Source organism: Castor canadensis, chromosome X (genome assembly GCF_047511655.1).
Source record: "Castor canadensis chromosome X, mCasCan1.hap1v2, whole genome shotgun sequence".
Taxonomy (NCBI): Eukaryota; Metazoa; Chordata; class Mammalia; order Rodentia; family Castoridae; genus Castor; species Castor canadensis.
In genome coordinates this window covers 6,365,182-6,382,732 of record NC_133405.1, presented here as the reverse complement: position 1 = coordinate 6,382,732, position 17,551 = coordinate 6,365,182, and the positions used below count along the sequence as shown (strand labels likewise).

The window sequence follows — 17,551 nt, the reverse complement described above, 5'->3', positions numbered from 1 at the left end:
GACATTACATCAAGAATGAATTCCAAGGAATAATGACATTCAAGGGAAGAGGTTATGGGGGAACCATTATTTTGTATTCACTGACTAAGATGTCTTCTCTGTAGCAGAAAGTTATGGAGACATATTTTTGATTTTCGTCTGCTGTGCAACTGGCCATTAAGTAGCATGTGGTTCCTCCCAGCCAACAATCTCATCTCTTCCTTGGATGGTGGCAAGTCCATGATGATTCAAGATCAAGTTAACAGAAGATCAAAATCAAGATCAAGAATCAGGTCGTGTCACCATGTAACTTATTTTTTATTTCAAAATTTCTCTTTTAATTCCCCTCTCTTTGAAGTAGATAATATTCTCTCCCATTTACAAGTGAAAAAAAATTGAAATTCCAAGAGGCCAGAGCTCAACGTTTATACGGATAGTGTGTATATAACTATGGGAACAAGCCCACAGGATGTCTTTCATAGAAACTGTGTGGCCTCTCATCTCTCCCAACAGAGTGGAGGGGGGATCTGCTAGAGTGAAGCTTGATAGATGAAAAATCGTTTGAAAAAATAGATACATTTGAATTTTTTATTGTAAAAGGTATCTTATAGAATTCTTTACAATTGGACTTGCTTTGTGAAAAGCAAGGTGTGCCTTCCCTGTGAGGAGGCTATTTTGAATACATTGGATAAAAGGCAGCTATAGCAGCATGACGGCTGCCAGCAAGCATGAAGTATGAGTAGTTTTCACAAATGGCAAGAATTCAAACCTGTGACAGAAGAAACTAAGGTGACAGGTAACAGGCATAGGTGACAGTGATGTATTTTAGTTCCCTATTGATAAACTGTTGGACAGTTTAAAATGCACTATGCTTTATGCTCAATGCTTTATGTCACTGGGTAGCTCAGTTAGAAATATTGGGCCATTTCTTAGTCCATAGGGACTAAATCCTTGGTCCTGCCCCTCTAACCTGGACTTGGCTCCTATTTCAATAGCTTTAACTTCAGGATCAATCCAGAACAGACATTTTGAACATTTTGGGAGAGAGCCAGAATTGTTGGGGTAATGTAAAAAATGTTGCTCTTTAGACTCAGGACTTGTGCTAGTCAGACTTTTCATCACTGCAACAAAAACCTGAGAGAAACCATTTAAAAGAAGTAAAGATTTATTTTGGCTCATAGTTTTAGAGGTATTAATTTATGGTCTGCTTGCTCCCTTGTTTCTGGGTCCATGGTAAGGTTGACCATCATGGCAGGGAGCATGTGGTAGAGCAAAGAAACTCTCCTCCTGTAAGATAGGAAGCAGAGAGGAATAAAAGAAAGGGGTCAGGGACAAAGTATAACTTCCATGAACATGTCCACAGTGATCTACTCCCTCTAATTAGGCCCCACCTTCAAAACTTTCCACCTCCTCCCAATAATACCATCATAACTTGAATCCATCCAGGGATTAAGGAATTAAACCATGGATGAAGGCAGAGTCTTCAAGATCCAGTCACTTCCTCAGACCCCACAGGCTGCAACCAAGTCTCCAGTACATGAACCTGTGGGGGGCATTTCATATTCAAACCATAACAGGACTAGCAACTAATTGAACAGATTCCAAACCCAGGCCCCATCTCACTGACTTGAAATTAAATTTTGGGCTGTCTCTCAGGAAAAAATTCCCATATTGCCAACTGTTTAAATGGGAAGTTATGTACAAAGAAGCACATTTTGCAAAGAAGTAAAATGACCCTATCACATTGTGATCCCTGCTCTGCAGACAGAGTTTTCCCTGGGAATGTATGCCTTCTTTATATGTCCAGTTTTCGGCACAATTCACAGGAGTCATCTCAGTGCCTTTAAAGATTATTCAGTCATCTGTCCATCTGACACGCATTTTCCCACTGCCTACTATGGGCAAGTACTGTGCTAGACATTGGTTATAATCATGATGGAGGAGACAGAGAAGGTACAAAATATTTCATTATCGGACAAGGCCTGCCTTCATGTGGCTTTAAGATTAGGAGTTAAAATCATGCATGTGGCATGATAACCACACAAATAATCAGAGTTGAAGGTAGAAACTTGTCTGAGAGCTACAGATTAACTCCAGCCAGGGTTAATGGAGAAGGCTTCAGAAGCAGGAGATGATTTTTTATCTGAATTTTGAAAGATCAATGGAATTTGTAATTGTGAATTTGGAGGTGACGTTTCAAGAGCAGGAGGCACTACAAAGAGAGGGGATATAATAAACACATGGACAAATGGGTGGAAACTCATGCACATTTAAATCAGATCACAAGTAATGCTGCAAGGTAGTCTTGGATCTACTGAGAAATGGAAGGGATCTCTGTAGCTGCTATAGTGTGGAAAGGTCTCAAAGAAGAAGTCTTGAAGGAACACTTGAAGTCCCTTAATGGAGAAAGTTTCTTGCTCTTCTTTGACCTGCTTATAATGACTTTTCACTTGCACACTGAAGTTATTTGTAGTTTAATAAAGTATAAATGCATTTCACTGCATGTGTAATTATGCAAAAAAAGTTAGCATTGCAGTACTGAAATTGTAGTCTTTTGAAGAGCCTGCTTGCAAGGTTGACCCTTAGCTATTCTCTGGGAACTTGATTTGAAAACATTCCTTTACTGAAAAGGTACCTTATTACATCTATGCTATTTGTCAAAACAACATGGAGACACTATCTTTTTCTATAACGATTCTGCTACTTTATCTCTTTGGCGTCATAAACCTTAGCCACACGTCAACTGTATTTTGAGTCTATGAGTTTAGTGGCTCTCCAAACTTTTGGATGGTTTTTTGGATCCTACCAAACAGGATTAACTGTACTATCTTCTTTGTGACATCTGAGAGAAGCATATGACAGTCTTCAATGCAAGATATCAAATTGTAGCAAGGCCTTCTGATATTTACAACCAGAAACAAGACCTTCATTTCCTCCTTATAAGCATGCTGTCTTCTGTTTTCTATCTGTAAGTGCAAGATGTTTCACTATTTCTATATTGAGCTGTCTAGTGATGCTCATCCCCCAACCCACTTCATTTCCAGACAAGAGGCCACCTTTTCCATCTTGCCTGTATCAAAATTGACTATACTCTAAGTAAAGACAGTGTTAAATAATTTTTTCTCTCACACCAGGTGATATTCAGTCAATCTGATCATTGGCTCTTTCACTTTCTCACTGTAACAGATGTTGCATTTGGAGATGGAAAAATCAATGTTACAAGAGTATTAACAAGAGGAGAAATAATAGGAAAGTGGAACCAAAAGACTTTCTGCTGATTTAATACAGCCTGATCATGGCTGTTATGTCCAGTTTACATCCTTGGAATATTATGTCCAGTTTACATCCTTTGAAGGTTATGTCTAGTTTTAAGTGGGAAATTAGTTCTCTGAAGTGCATATATGCATTCCAGATAACCAGTTGTAGTGAAGGTAGGTAGATAGTACTCCAATTTGAAATCAAAGAATAGATTGAAAGTTTACTTGCAAAAAACACCTGCAGAATTCATGTAAGACTGGATGTAGGCAGAAGACTGTTAGCCCTACCAATGTGTTTTTTGACCCATAATAGGTTACAGTCTGATTTAATAGGTCACATTTCACTGCCTTTATGGGCATTCTTACATCTTCTTTTCAGGGTAATTATCTCAACACACATCTGATGTGGCAATGTAATTGACTCTTGCTTTTGTACAGTTATAGGTTAATGAACCAGACTGACTTTTTTATATGAAATCACTCATGTTTTGTTTTTGAAATGAAATAGAAATATATTTAGAAATGATTCTTGATACACTAAAATTCTCAGATGGCTGACAACTTTGATTTCTCATCCTTTATGCATCACAGTGTGTAGCTGTGAAGAAAGAATAATAGGAGCATCTGAAAGAAGCTTGGTTATTTGAAACTTAGAATCCAACAGGAAAGAATGGCAAAATGATGTTTTTGATGAGTTTAGCATTAGCTGTATAAAACTCCATGTGATTATTATTAGATGTGTGGCTTACATTTTCAAGTTTTTTTAACCCAAGTCCCCCACAATTTTCAAATATACTTTATATTTTCAATTAAAAATATTCTAAAGTCTACTTGAGAGGTAATCTTTTTCCCTCTGAATGAAAGACATATTATGCTTTCTTTATTAGGAATTTCCAAATAGCTGAAGGAAGAAAAGAAATAAAAAGTTTAGTTAGAAATATGACTGAGAAAACAGATGCCTTTTCATATATTTTATGTTTCATGGAGTTAGAGCCCTGTGGACTCTAAACCAACAAGAAATGGGAAGACAGAGTATAATTATCACCATCAATTGATCAAGAAGCAACTGGCTGGATTATAGTATAATCTGTTTTGTTAAACAATGTATGTGTATATAAAAAATACTAGAAGACCATATACCACAATATTAAATCAAACTAATTTATAGGTAGGGAACCTACAGATTCTTCTTTCTTCTTTTTATCTGCATTTCCTACATTTTGAATGAATATCATACTCTGTTTTATTATAGGAAAATAGAAAATTATACATCTTTTAAAATGTAATAATTAATTTGTGAGCTGTGAAAGTGGTAGTGACTGTGCATTTGATCGTGGTTACATTTTCCCCAGAATCTTTATAATGAGGAAATAATACTCCAGTGAAAACTGTTTCCAAATCTCATTAAGAGGCCTCTTATAACCAAATCAAGGACCACGGAGAACATTTGTGAAAAGGAGAGCCTCCTGAGTAGTAAATGAGATTCATCTTGGAAATATGAAAAATTTGGGAAAGAATCAGAATGGGAAATGTAAATGATGAGTATGATATAGAGGGGTATATCTGCTGTTCAAAAAAAGAAAAATATTGTGAAAGATTTGGTGAAATTAGCTTTCATTTCAGGAGCCCTTAAAACAGTGAGATCATAGGGTAGAACATAGAACAGAAGGTAGTTCCCCTTTTTTAGCTGGATGTATAAGACATACATTTGCTCTGCTTTGTAGTCACTCAGGATTATAAATATATAGAAAAGTGTGAAGAAGAATCCTTGCATGTACAGTAAACTGGTCCTTTCACAGGAAATCAGGGCAAGATTTCATGAAGTGTTAGAATCTGGGAGATGTGTGACCCTCATGCTCTGGCAAGTTATTTCGCACAGCCATTCTTGAGCTTTTGAGAGAGCATCACCATTTCTGAAAGTTTCTTCTGAAATAAAAATTTGTGCTCATCTTGAGTTATTGCAAGGAAAACTAACAGCACATCCTGGTCATAAATGGCACATTGGGACAACTGCCTGTGTCCTGGCATTTTTTAACTCATTTCTCATTATTGGTTTATGCCACATCTTTTCCTCAAAATAAGTCAAACCAGTGAAAAAAAATGAAAGTGAATAGTGTATTAACAGGGAAAATTGAAATAATAATGCAAACCATGAAATTATTTTAAAAAAACGGAGAGACATAATAGAAAACTTGTTTACAGTCAACATTCACAATTGAGCTCTCAATTTTAAGCTCTGGTGATTATATTTTTACCATGAGATAGATTCCATATCCTCCTTGCATAAGCAAAGACTGACACAGAAGAAAAATAGAGTCTGGAAAGATTTGTGTTTAACCCCCCATTGACCCATACAGTTTTCCCATGCTTAAGGAGAAGCATTTTATCAATCCTATCTCTTCCTTCCCCTTTTGCTGACTGTATGCTACATTTCACCCTTATCATCAGTCTCTGTCCATGTTTTCCCCAAGAAATAAGTAACTTGGCTACTTCTATTATAATACCGATGGTCACTGCTTTAAAAAAATAACCTAAGAGTAACATGTACAATACTTCCAGAATCCTCTCATCCTTCTCCCTCATATTTTTGTAAACATGTTGGTTTTGCTTCGGGGAAATTTTGTTTCCTTGGGCTCTCACAAGTACATAATGACTACAGTTAGTAACTAACAGCTCTCTTTAGAACAGTTGACCAATACTATGCTTGTTCTTCAGCGAAATAGCAGACAAAATAAAGATCATGTAATGAACTTTTGGGTCTTTTAGAGTGACCAAAAGGACTGAGGAAGTCTTTATTGAACTGGAACCTATAGAGTAATCTTTTTAAAATTTTATTTTACCATTTGTACATTTACTTACATATGTATACATTATTTAGGCCACCTCCCCCTCCCACTCTGGGCAAACCCGTTCTGCCCTCTTGTTCTCTGATTTTGTTGAAGAAAAAACATAAAAAATAATAAGAAACGCATGGTATTTTTGCTAGCTTGAGATTGTGTACTTCAGCTCTTTTACTTGATTCATTATAATATACCTAATCAACACATACTTATTTTGAATGATTATTAATGCAGATACATCTTTAGTAAAAAGTCCTATAGCATTGTGTACACCTCTTTGTTCATTCAAATATGTTGGATATCAGGGGATACATTTGTTATAAATTGATTAGGTGTCATGAAGGTTTTTTGGTTCATAACTTCTTGCAAGTTATGCATATAAATTCTATGTAATGTGCATGTTCTCATATTCCTTGATTTAAGGTGATATCATTCCAATTTCTGCTTTCATCTTCACACAAAAGTGTCTTCTTCCTGTGTACTCTTCTGTATGTGTGTGCCCCAAAATTCCCTCTGCCTCTGTCTTGTAAGATTATTTTTAGGGTCAACTTAAATAATCCAGTATAAGTCCTCCTCTGAAGACCCTCAACTTAATCACATCTTTTACCATACAAAGTAATATACTTTACCTCAGCTCTAGAATAAATGTGATCATTCAGTGTTACCCCTACCTTTTTAGAGGTTAGAAACTAAGTTTCCAAGAAAGGAAATATTTTGGAACTTTCGTTAATAAATCATAAAAGCAAATAAGAATCTACTGTTAATAGAGCAGAGTGTTATTTTTACCATTTCTCTATTAAAAAACAAGTGTTTTGCTTTGTATATTTCATTTTAAACACTTTCAGGCATTATTTGAACTCAACTAGGCTAAAAAAGAATATTTTATTTCATTATGTATTTATTGAGCTTATTATCAGTAATGTGTTTAGCATAAAATTTATTAGTGACATGCCCTTTAATTTAGCCTAATTGGTGCTAATTTAGTTAGATTGCATTAAATTACACTATTTAATGTAGCTATACGTGGGTCAAGAAATCTATTTCAACAAGTAAGGTAGTTTTTCATGCAGCTGAATAGTAAAAAATGGCACTGAGGTGGCTAAAAATTGTAATATTCCAAAATAGTTTTCTGGAATCTTGTTAGAAAGGCAAATAGAATTTACCTTTCATCTCCACTCATTTTCAGAGTTTGTAGAAAATTAGCCAAAGTACAAATTAAGACAAAAGGATTGATGCTTATAAGCATAATAGAATCTTGATAAACAGCTCTTGTTTCAACCTTCGTTTCTAACTTGCTGTATTAGGGAGTAAATAGCATTGAAAAATAAAAGTTGTTTTCTGTCTTTGATCTTTTTGTCTTCCTCTTTGGATTTTGTTGATAAAATGATGGAAAAATGAAGTTATTGCCATTTCCCCTCAGTGGTAAAAAGAAAAAACAATTGCCATTCAGGGAACACATCCACAACAATGAAACCTTGCCCAAACCCTCTCAGTGGTACCTGGTGGTTAAATTGGACTTTGAAGGGCAGGCTCTGGCTGCACATTGGACGTGACCCTTCTGCACTTCTTCAGTAACCTCTCATTTCTCTGAACTCTGCCACTTATTGTGTATATCACAATCTCCTACAGGTGAGTAAATGATGACATAACATGACTGGAGTTCATTCCAGAAAATAGTAACCATCCCAAGATATGATATTTTTTGGTTGTCTCTTGAAGGAATAATTTTGACTTGGTATTTGGGGAAAGCTACAGTTATTCTAATTAAAACCACAGGTGATTTTTCCTCAGCTTTCTTTCAGATAGCTAAAAATGGGAATGTATTTGTGGAACTGTAAACGGATCCGACAGAGACTGAATGCCTTTCTTCCAGGGGACTGTGAGATCATAGGTGCACCGTAAGTGGATGCTGTCTTAGATCCTTTTGAACTGAGTGGGCACCACACAGTGGCAGCAACATTCCTGGCTTTCCCCAAAACTCTAGCACAATTAAATCTCTGCCTCTCCTCCTGAGGTTTCTACAGTCAAGGGAGCAGGTGTCCCACAGCTCTGTTGTTTTTTCTACTGTGCACATCTGAAACATGAACCTTCAGCAAGTGTCCTTTTCAGTGGCAGAGGAGACAGTGACAGCCAGAGGGTGACAAGAATGCAGAGTACATTGAAGAAACTTCTCTAGTGCCAGAGAACTATGAAGGTATGCCAGACATTGCTGTCAACACTCAACAGTGCTGTCACTCTTGACTTTGCCCTACATATGGGGCTCGACTGTGGACAGCACCTTGTCACTGCCATTACATTTCTGGGCCTCCTCCTTTTAAAAGGCAGCTGAGGTGATGTCTTTATTCAGCCTCTAATGCTCATATCATGAGTTGCTGAATGCAGGATGCAAGAGAAAAAGGGATTAGGTAGGAAGAACTGCAGGGAGCCAAGGAGGGAGTATCTTCTGCAGCATTGAGAAAGAGAGGCAAGAGCAAGTTGGGAAGAACACTCCAGATGCAGGAGGGCAAAGAAGAATGTGCAGATCTGCAAGCCAGCAGCATTTTAACAGGGCTGCCTGTGTTGGCTCAACCTTGGAGCTGAATACTTTGATGAGATGAACCATTCCCTAGTACCTAATGCTAGAAAGTTTAAGGATTAGATAGTTCTTGCTGAGTACCATTCCTTCTAATAATAAAATTAATTTGACCATTTGGAACAAGATCTAGCAATGGGCCTCATCCAAGCCTCTAAATATGCATATTCCACTTTGGAACTGTACATAATTGCACAATTGCACCTGCAAATCATGTTGTTAGCTCACTAATTATTCAAATAGTGGGGGCAATTCCACATTTGTGTGTGTAATTGTGTTAATTGTTAACGCAGTTAGGTACAGGTGCACCGTGACTAATTACACATACAGAAGCAGCTCCCAAATGGCCCACTGTCTCCATGCAAGGGCGGCCCCTCTCACAGACAGACATAAGTGGGTGACACACACAAAGCCACAGGCCATCAGTGGGGGGATGTCCATCTGGCAGAGGCTTTCACTTAGGAGCTGCATATACATTTCGGAATCAATCAGGTCTTTGACCAAATTCAGCTGTTTTTGCTTTTACATTTCTTGTGCCCTCTCATCCCTTCCAGACAGGGAGAGGCATGGGGCACAGCCCTTGCATGTGTGTGTGCACATACACACACATGCACACACAGTCACATACAGAATCACTCAGAAACATCTTTTCACTGGTGGCTCTCTTGCCTGGAGAGATTAACTTTTAGTTAGGGATTTTATTACTGTCTTTCCCTGTCACTCATATGGTTTCGGGAATCTCATTTATCTGCACTTAGTTCAGGATGTTTTTTCTATTTCTAAGATAAGATGCAGCTGAGAAATGAAATTCAGGTGACTTCTGGAACATTCTTATGGTTTATGTTCATGGGACCAGAATAGGGCCTGCAGCCCCACTTATTCTTTGCCTTTTCCCTTATCTCTTCACCATTTTCAGCCTCACTTCACATTGTGGTTTGATGCAGGGTATGGGTACAGACTTCCTGGCAAGAAGTGTAATAAATGCTGAAATCTTTTGTCTCTACAGATCAGGAGCCAATTGCACATCTCAATGTGCACCCTCAGTTTTTCAAGACTAGCCTAAATTCAAATATTCTGCCTAGTTGTCCCTATAAACTTGAAGTTTTTAACTTTTGATGGATCCCATGGCATTTGAAATTTTGATCAAAATGATGGAATCTCTTCTTGCTAGAAAATGCATAAGCACACATATGAAATTTTGCATATAATTTGAGACCCCTGAAGTTCATTCATGGATCTCAGATTTTGAACCCCTTCCACAAACATTTACTATTTCATCACCTAACCCTTTGAAGTGGTTCAAGTGTATGCAATACAGTATTATATGAAGGAACTCCCATTTACTTATTTATTTATTTATTTGTTTATTTATTTTTGCAGTACTAGGGTTTTAACTCAAGGCATTCACCTTGAGCCACTCCACCAGCCCTTTTTTTGTGACGAGTTTTTTTGAGGTAGGGTCTTACGAACTATTTGCTCGGGCTGACTTACAACTGTGATTCTCTTGATCTCTGCCTCCTGAGTAGCTAGGATTATAGATGTGAGCCACTGGCACCTGGCAAGAACTCCCATTTATAATTGAATGAGATTGGTAAAAATTACAGTGTAAATGTACTCAAGTCACACACACACAACTGTGGGATGGTAAATTTTACTTTTCAGGTTGGAAAGATATGGTCAACACAATATAGGTTTTTATTATTGTCATGACCATCTGTCAGTTTTGTAACACTTTTGGTAAATTCAAAAAATGAATATTTGCAGTCGAGCATGCATTTGATGATCTGGAGCATGTGCACTCAAGAGGGAAAGCAGGGTGTGTGGGAAAGAGAAAGAGAGAGTTGAGGGGTGGTATAAGGTAAACATGTATGCACTTGTGTAACCACAGACCCTCTGGTATTCAGGACTTAGAACTCCCAGGCTGCATGTGCACATTGCTCCTTGTACCGTACTAGACAACAACATACATTTAGTGTTTTGACTTTGTGCTCTATAAACCCAGCCCTAAGCAACTGCCTCTCTCATAACAGTCTTCACATATCCTCCCTGCTATAAGGAAGACAGGTCAGTTGTAAAGAATTAATTAGCACTTGCTTATAAGCCCAATGCCAAAAGGAAATGGACCATCACCCCCCAAATGTACAGACACACATAAGTTTGTATGAGAAATGATTGAGAGACCACTGAGATTAGGGATAAGTGAGCCCACTCAGATTGGCGTTGGTCTAGTAGAAGCAATGCACCCTACCTCACAGCAGCATGGGAAGCAGAATGGAGCCACTGCATACTCATGTCTATAGCCCAGTAAAGTGCTCAGTGGAACATAGGGTTAGTGATAGAACTCATATCACAGAATTGCTGTGAGGATTAAATGAGATAGGCCTTGTGGGCCATTTAGCACAGTGCCTAGCCCATATTAAGTATTAGTAAATGTGACTATAATGTAAATCATTGCTATCTATTTTTGTTGTTTGATTTATTGAAACAGTGTCTTGCTATGAAACCCAGGCTGGACTCAAACTTGTGATCATCCTGCTTCTGCCTGCCGAGTGCTAGGTGTGCACTACCATCCCTGGCTTTCATTATTATCATGGTCATCATTGTTGTTATTATTTCTATTGCAGTCATTCTACCAAGTACCACAAACTGGGTGGCTTAAGCAATAGAACTTTACTGCATCACAGTCTGGAGTCCTTAATTACATGGTTAGCAGGGTTGGTTCCTTCTTAGGACTATGAGAGAAGGATCCAGTCTAAACCTCTCGCGGGCATGTAGATGGTTGTCTTAAACTCCTGTGTATTCACATCCTCTTCTTTCTGAACATATATTTGTCCACATTTTCCTTTTATAAGGATGTCAATCATATTGAATTACATCCTAAATTAGTGACATCATCTTAACCTGACTACCTTTGTAAAGACCCTATCATCAAATAATTCACATTCTGATTTACAGGGGAAGGGCACTTAGGGCTTCAGCATATGAATTTGTAGAGGACCCATATCAACCCTCAACAATGACTATAAACAATATAGTTTGTGTTTTATTTGTCTTTTAATCTTTTACAGCATTGTGTAGATCAGTCCCTGGACTATCAGGGCCTGAGGTGGAGGCCAACAGGCCTGGGCTGTACTCTCATTTCTCTTCTCTCATGGATCATTTTGCTAATCAAAACCTATTTCTCCATCTAAATGTAAAATTACTGACTACTATGTTCATGGGTGTTACGATCACTATGGCATATATATGCAAAGTATATTTGCACATATGGATGCTCAGTAAAGGGTAGTTATTACTCAAAACTTTTGCTGAATAAATGGATGAAAAATGCATGAATAGATGATTAAAACTTAAGTATCTAGTCACAACTGTTAACAAGATGTAAGGTTTTAACTTCATTAAGTTGGCGTCTTTTACATTTCATTTTGTGGTTTAATATTTAGTCCATGTAAAAGAAATTAATATACTGGTTTGGCATGGTGTAAGAAGCTAGCCAACTTTTTGTATTTATTTTTTAATATCAAGTTGTGGCTGTGTGTGTGCATATGTGTGTGTGTGTGTGTGTGTGTGTTTGAATAGTACAGGTTGCCTCCTTGAGGGTGACACTTAATTTGTGGATAGAAAAAGCAAATTTATTACTCCAAACTGAAATTTTAGACATGTATATCATTTTGTAAGAACAAAAAAGCTTCCAATGACAATAGACTATCATAGATAGAACACAATATCCAGTAGTTCAGAAAACAGATAATTGTCCAGAGACAAGAAAAATTCAAAATTCACCTTGACATTGTTCTTCATTAGCATTTCAGTTCATTAGCATTGGAGTGCTAAAATCAAATTCAGATTTCCTTTTGTCTGCTTGTCTTACCATTGCAACAGTGGCTTAATGTGCATTATTTGCTATTTGGTTGAAAAAATATTAGAAAATCAGTAACAACAAAAAAATCCTCATAATCACTGATTTTTCATGCTGTGTCAATTGCTGTAAATCACAGAGATACAGATACATGTAGTTGTCATGTTGAAGGTGCTTAAACGATGTTGAGTCTCTAATCATTACAATGAAAGAGATTGTCATCAATAAAAGAGTCTGGAGATAGGGAGTTGTATTGATCTGAGCATAGAAATTTGCAAACACTCTTTCTCAGTTATCTTGTCTCTCCAGAACTGTAAAAGATATAGTAGTGCATTTGGTGGAAGAAGAAGTCCATATTTCAGTTAAGAGTACTTCGTTCATTTTCAGCTCCTAATATGAGCTTTCTCAGTGGATAACTAAATTGTCATTCATGTTATCTGAAATTTGATTTACTAGCTATAGCTCCAGTGCATTTGGCAGTATTCTGTAACTGGTTTAGACATCATGGACAAATCAATTTGGGGGAAGAAGGAACTTTAGAGAGTGTGTATCTTTTCTCAGAATTATCTGCCAGCTGCAGTTGGTTTTATACTCTAAAACAGCATAGAATTGTGAGTAAAGCTGCATACTAAATGGCTCAATGCAATAAAAATGAAACATGAACATTGTACTTCCATTAAGTTTTCAATTTTCCACAGTTCCAGAGAGCCACATATCAAGAACTGTGTCTGTGTGAATCCCCACTAATGTAAAGCTGGCATGATTGCAGGTCAGAGGCCGGTTGCTCTTTATATGTGGGGTTATGTGCAGAGTCAACCCACCTTCTCACTGTCCTGCCCCTGTTCTCACTACCCTCTCCTTTATGCTTGGGTGGTCATATTTTGAAATTTCCCCAGGACCAGTTTGTCATGCAGTCACGTTTCTCATCACATCTGAAGGATACAGTGCTTCGCATGGTAATGAGGCCTTCTTTGTTTCAGCTGCTGCACTGCTTTCAGTAACTTCCATCAGTTCCTGCATTCTGAGAGCTACTGCCTTTTTGGTAGTACTTGGAGGGCCTCTCAGAGAAAACACCTCGCCTGTTACTAAGTTGGGCTTTTAAAAGCTAATGTATATCAGTTTCAGATTTTAAGTTGTTATGTTTACTCTTCTTTTTTAATGCATGAAAACAATTTATGATCATCAGATGCTTGTGTGATATAGGTATGTTTGCCTAGATCACTGTGCACATTTGTACAACTTACAGTATATATACAAAAGAGGCTGAACTAAGTTAGTGACACCCACTTGAATGTGTTCGGAAGAGAGAGATGACACTCCTGGAAGGCATTAATTTCTTTATGAATTCAGTACCTTGTGATGGTGTATTTCCCACCAGAACTGCTGAAGAATATTATTTTCTATCTTTAAAATGATTGCTATTTGGTTTCAAATTGCTTTAAATTGTATCATAAGGACATGTTGCCTCTACAGAGATGCAGTCTGTCAATTTTATAAAATATGTGCTCCAAGCTTTATCTTAGCCAATTAAGACACTTGTCTTGCAGGTCTTATCTAAACCCCAGGAAATTAATGGGAACTTGATGCAGTCAAGCGTTGGTGGGACAGCATAATTCTATAGCTCCATTTGTTTTTCCGCTAGCTGATCATACCTATATTCCAATAGAATCTCTATCTCTAGAATGGACAGAAATACTGGTTATTGCCAAAGGTGATTATTTCACCAGAAAACTCCTTGAGTCCTTAAGAAACATAGTTGTATGTACATACAACATTGGAGCAACAATATATCCATAGATCATTGACAGTCCCATTCATTTCACAGTGAGGAGACTTTAGCCCAGAGAGCAGAGATATATTACCAATGACACACTAATAGTTAAATGAAAGTTGATGAAAAATGAACTCCAAAGTAAACAGAGAGGGATGACTCTAATGATTTATCTTGAGGACATTAAAAGATACTTTCATAGTCCAGCATGGAAGGGCATGAATGTAATCTCAGCACTCTGTAGGCTAAAGCAGGAGGATTGTGAGTTTGAAGCCAGTCTGGGTTACATAGCAAGATCCTGACTCAAAAACACAAACACAATAAAGATGTCTTCATAAAATGAAGAACATCTAACAGTCCACTTCTTACTGGGTGTTCTGAATGTATGGGTAATACATCCCTAGGACAAGAGGAATCAACTGCAGAGTATTCAGCCTTGATTACCAGTATAATCAATTCATTTGATCATCAGTCACACTATTATGTTTTGAGGAAGTCTACAGAATATGGGATACTTCTTTCAGTCTCTTCATTTCATAGATGAACAACCTGAGGGACTAGAGGTATAGCTCAGTGAGGCCCTTGGTTCAATCTCACTGAGATTTTATGAAATTGCCCATTTAGCTTCACATTGTACATTTGTATGGTTTTATTTGAAGATATTGTATTTGGCTATGGTGATTACTAATGCAAGGAAATAATCATGATATCTTGTTTACTCTATGTAGCTGGGTATATATCATGTTATGCTCATAAGAACAATGGGCAAATTTTCTTTATTGACCTACATCTTGTGTTGTCATGCTGATTACATTATGGTATACTGGCACAATAAAGGAGATTGAAAAATTAAAATAATAACACATCAAAACTTGTATTTTTAATAGTGGCTACTAGATTTTGTGGACTTAAAGTCATAAACATGATTTCTTTCCTTGGTTTTATCACCTAGGAAATGCATGACCTTGAGAAAATTACAGAAACTCTAGGAACCTCATTTTCATCACTTGTGTAATGGGCATAATAATCCCTATATTATAGAGTTGTCACCCACAATAAGTAAGATAAGGAACAGGCCAGGTACATAATTCATGCTCAGTAAGCATTAATGTATAATAACTATTTACCTGAGAGATTTAATTCAAAAACTATTATAACAAGGGCCTTTGTCACATAAGTAGATTTCATGTTTGTATTTTACATTTACCTCAGCATACTGTTAAACATTCAATTGTGAAAAGAATTATAAAAAATACCAATGCTCTGATGCTTGGCATGTAGAATTACGTGTGCCTTGATGATAGCTACTACAAGTGCTCACTATTCAAAGTGGACTAGACCTACAGGTCACAATTAGGCCATGATTTGGCTGTTGGGATATACCACAGTGCCTATGTGGGAAGCTTTGTTGAAAAGGATCATTTTTCCTTGAGTGTGGCTTTCCCATTTAAAAACTGGATGTTAGGGCTACGTTCGTGGAATTGGAAAGGCAAGGAAAAGAAAGAAGGCAGGAAATTGCCTAAACTTTCATAAATTTAATTCATAGACACCAGTTGAAAATAAGCATAGATAGAATCTTTACATGAGTGGGGATTAACAGATGCTCAAGTGCATATTGTCTTAGAAATTAATAAGTACTATTTTTTCTGCACTTATATCACAGTTTACAAAATGGATTTATTCATGTACCCTTCCCTTTTCAATACATCCAACTCACTGTCATTATATGACCTTCTTTTTTTTTACTTGAGTGTTTAAACTAAGTATGATGCTATGGAAACCAAAGCAAGGACCATGACTTACTTATACACCAGCTTACCTCACTGTGCTCTACAGCAAAGTCTCTAAGGAGGAGCTCCAGTCATTTGGCTAACATACCTAGCTTAAACCAAACTGGAATCTGATTTTCTGATGGTCCAGCATTTAGTAATGTGGATGGAAGAGGGTAGGACCTACACTGCTGAATGAGTGGAGAGTGAGACATCAAATAGTCTTCTTTCTTTTATGTAACTTCTGTTCATGCTTTCACATTGCTTTTGCAGACATCTTTTCATCACAACCTTAACAATCACATCATCACTATACCAGTTAAATATTTTGGGAGACATACTACACTTCAATATTGTTTTTATGTGGGGTATAACTTCTCTTCCCTGAAGTAACACAGCCCCTTCTTAACAGAGTACAGAAAGGACTGTGTAGGAAGATCATCTAGTAGAAGAAGCCCAGTTAGAGCTTCTTGAGTTGGTTAATTAAATTTAAATATATTGAATTGAATCAAATAGAATCATGAAGTAATGAGTGCCCTGTCACTAGAGTCATGTAAACAATGCTTGTATGACATGAAGACAATATTTTGGCTTTTTCAGTCAGATAGATTGAAATTAGTCCCACATCTTCCATTCACACAGCTGTGTGACCTTGGGCAAATCATTTCACATCTCTGCACTACATTTGTCCTCAGGTTTAAAATGGGTCAGAACATAGAAGGTTGGAATGTATAACTCCCAGGGCTCTATCTCTAACAAGAGCCTACATAGCTATGAGATGAACTTATCCACTCATTACTGGATAAGCAATTCAAAAATATTTCATAAAAATGAACCAGTAGCATTTTTTCATGTGAAGGATGATGCATTAATCATTAGAGAGTTATTTCATTGATTACCTACTCCTTCCCTTCCTTGCATTCCATCAGATTAAGTAGATCTCAGTCAGAACTTTAATGCTGTGGAACAAAGGCCTCTGGTGCACCTATAATGACTGGTTACCAGGGACAGTTCTGTTTTCAGTGTGTGTCTTAACGTAATTTTGCCCCAGCCAGCTCTCTTTGACTGTCTCCCCATTCCTTCTGTAGTGGCCCTGTCATGGTACCAGTAAACTCATTTCACCATTAATTTGTGACTCTTAAAATCATTGTGGATGTGCAAAATTCAATGCACATCCTGACTTCTAAGTGCTTAGAGACTTTAGAGGCCTGGTTGGAAGAAAAGAATGATTGGTTAGTGATAATAGCAAGTGATCATTAAGGTACAGTCTATGAGTCATTTTTATAGAGGCAATGCTCCTTCATGCTCTGGTTCAACTCTCAGTTATCCAATGTGCCATTTTATAGGTATATTTTTAAATCATCAGCATTTTGCCTTTTATATTATAAAAATGGTATCAGTAGTGCTATGCTATTATTTACCCTATAGCAGTGATTGGTTATATTTCTCATCTTAGAGAGGCTGGGGGCTTCATTGCAGGTTATCAACTTGGCTTCCAAATTGC

At 37.2% G+C, this 17,551-nt stretch overlaps 1 protein-coding gene across 3 annotated transcripts in view; it reads left to right on the top strand.

The window, feature by feature from the left end:
* Aff2 (ALF transcription elongation factor 2) overlaps nucleotides 1-17,551 on the top strand; it is a 478,328-nt gene that overhangs the window by 248,504 nt on the left and 212,273 nt on the right. The gene's annotated exons all lie outside the window — the stretch shown is intronic.